Here is a 3,350-nt window from a genome sequence, read left to right on the forward strand (position 1 = left end):
CGTCGACAGCAGGGTTCGAACCTGCGCGGGCGAAGCCCAACAGATTTCAAGTCTGTCTCCTTAACCACTCGGACATATCGACATATTTGTTCTTAGCACGAATGATATGAAATAATATTGCTTTGATTTTCTTGTTTTCCAAATACGCAAAAGATGTGGGCCATATGTAACCTACTAACTGATCCTACTGATTTGACTCATTTTTTGAGGTGTTCAATTCACAATGAATGTTTCTCTTGATCTTAAACGAGTTCGAGTCTATAGTCTTCCGGATCTCCTACATATGTTAAAACAATGAAGAAGTTTATTCATTTAATGTAAAGTGAAAATTTGGACCTTAAAGAAATATTCAGAAAATTAAACGCTATTCCTGAAAGTTTAATTGAATCGATAAAATATCAAATCCAATAAAATCAAAAAAATTAGAAATTTAAAACTATAACACTCTAAATTTTATGGAAAAAAAAAAACCCTTTCTTTTCCTTGAACCAAGGTTTTGAAAATGTAAGGCTTACAACTTCTGAACTTCAATTATAGTTTTAACACCGGAAAAATCAGCCATGTCACATTCACTTCATGAATAATATATAAACTAAAAGTGCCAATAGTTTTGTTTAAAAAAATTTAAAATTCAAAATGGCATATGGCTCATTTTCTCAAATATTTCAAAATGGTGTCTGGGACAATAATTTTCGTAAAACATTGGGCCATTTTGATTAACACAAATTAATCATCGTGAGCTCACAACCTAATATAAATATATGTCGGTATAATTGAATTATTTCAGTCATAGTACCATTTCGGTCAAATTCTAAGGATAAATTGATATCGCAAAATTGCAATCATATGGAGATTATCAAATCAATTTGTGTAACGCATCATAATTTGACTTTAATATCTCAAAATCATGAAATTTTGGCTAATAACTCATTGCCTAAATAGTATTATAGAAAATATGTGCCAATTGACTAAAAACATTTAACCGAGTTAGCTCAATAATTTAAGATTTTAAAATGTAGATCTGAATTGTAGCAAACATCAACTTGAGTTGATTCAATTAATTATGCCCATGTTTGGCTAGGAAGTTTTGTCCTTATGGTGATTAACTTCTATTACTACAAAGTTAGGGTCATCAATAATAGGTACATGGTCAATCAACATATTTAAATATTTTGAAAATTTTTCAAAATTTAAAAAATTATTTCTCAATATTGAATTTCAACTTTAAATTTAGGAGTTCACTGGTCATCTATTTTCAACAACTTGGATCAAGTCTAGAAAAGTTATTTTTTCACTTTTTTTTTTTTTTTTTCAAATTGTTTGAATTATTCCTTATGTTTTGGAAAGTTAATTAATTGACTCGATATTATGTTAGAATCCAATTGAGTCAAATTGACTTGGTTGAGTAGTGTGTTCAAAATTTTAAAAACCACCGGACCCTATTAAAAAAAATAGCTTTCTAATCAAATTTTTTTTCTTATATTATTCCTATAAAAAAATTGCATCAAACTAATTATTAACACTCCAATTACAAACATGATCCAATGCCCTGTGCTGGTAGAGGACAAAATTCTAAAAACTTTGAAAAATAAAATTTTAAAAAAAAGTTATATTTCACACCATCTATCATTTAGTGAACTCCTTCAAATTTAGTTTCTTGTGTTAAATCTTTCTTAGTCTTTTGTAGTCATAAGGTATGATGAAGGACAATATATATATAAAACCACCAATGTTTCAAACTTGAGTAACTAAACTAAAAAAATTAAGAACTTCAAAGTCGACCAAGGTCTATACTGTAATGCCATGAAAAGTTATTATATATATTGAGGAATTAAGTCAACTATGTTGACCTAATTTCTTATTAAGTTGAGAAAATTGAAAATAAAATGTAACATTGTCAATAAAAAATAAGGATTTAGTAGAAGGAGAATTTGACAAATAAAATGTATTATTCGAGAAACTTTACCATGATTATGATAGGAGAATTAGAACATTTAATCAAAATAGATAAAATTTAAAATTTTATTGGAAGCTCTGTTGGTCAAATGGATGTTATTGTTGAGTCTAGAAGTATTGAAAAATATAATTTAGATTGTAAGCACGCTTAAATCCAAATTTAATAGGATAAGTTATGGAGATATTTACTTTATCTAGAGAACTCAAGGTTTGATGGTATTTTAATAAATAAAGAATAAAATTCATGATGAATTTCAAAAATCTGAGATACATGTTTCGTATTTAGTTTAATGCAACGAACATCATGGATAAAAGAAAAATATATGAAAAAAATTAATTAATTATAAATTTTTATTAAAATAAATAAATTTTTATAAAATCGTGTTCAAGTATAGTAATTTATAAAAGAAGAATTAATTGAAATTAATGAAGTATTAAAGGGATAATTTGTAATTAATATTTATATTATATTATATAAATGTATGTGAGGAAGTTGGCAACCCACGTGGCTAACCATTTATATAATATATTATAATATTATATAATAATATATTAATGTGTGTAAAAAGGGTTGAAATCCATTTGTGTCGAGAGCATTGGAACATAGACGAGGTGGTTTTGGTTCAAACGTAACTGGTTCGTAGACATTACCTTCAACTTCAATTTTAGCATATCTAGGATGCAAATTACGACCTGGCGCTGAAGAACAAAATACTCACGATGTCAAATTTACAAAATCACCAAAATATTTTGTAGATTCGCCAAATAAATTATTTAGAAAAAAATCGTTAGAATCCCATAGGAGCGGAGAAAACCCAACTACAAATGTACGAAGCTTGTAAATTTCATATTCGTAGTATAGTTTTCAATTAAATATATTTTATTTATAATTTTGATAATTAGTTTCAAGTTTTATTATGATTTAAATTCAAAATTCATGCATGAAATTGTAGAATAATTCATTTGATATATTTAATTCGTGGCCATGATCCAATTCTCATGAATTGAGAAAGGTCCAATTATTGGTTGCCTTAAAATAAATTACTTTGGGGAATTTTAAAATGATTTTTTCCTTTTTATTTATTTATTAAAAGTGATTACAACCCCCATACTTTCAACATAACTGAAGTTTGATCTATCGAATGTAGGGGAATGGGAGTATTACATCTTAAGGGCTTGCTAAAATAAAATAAAAAAGAGAAGGGGAGATAGAAAAGGGAGATCGAGAGGGTAAAGAAGGGGGATATGCAATGCTCATGCTCAACCTTACCTTAAGGCTTGGACCTTCATTTTCTTCCTCTTTTTTTTCTTCTTAGATTCTTAGTAGAATTGTGAGGGTAGATATTTTTGAGTAGATGAAGTGATGGGAGTAGAGAAGAGTTGAGTTGAGACAA

At 27.8% G+C, this 3,350-nt stretch overlaps 1 non-coding gene across 1 annotated transcript; it reads right to left on the minus strand.

The window, feature by feature from the left end:
- TRNAS-UGA (transfer RNA serine (anticodon UGA)) lies at positions 1–82 on the minus strand. The gene has a single exon. It is a non-coding gene; the product is annotated as a tRNA-Ser (tRNA).
- Between the last annotated feature and the right edge of the window lie 3,268 nt (positions 83–3,350).

This window comes from Akebia trifoliata, chromosome 4 (genome assembly GCF_017979445.1).
Source record: "Akebia trifoliata isolate Shusen 1 chromosome 4, ASM1797944v1, whole genome shotgun sequence".
NCBI lineage: Eukaryota > Viridiplantae > Streptophyta > Magnoliopsida > Ranunculales > Lardizabalaceae > Akebia > Akebia trifoliata.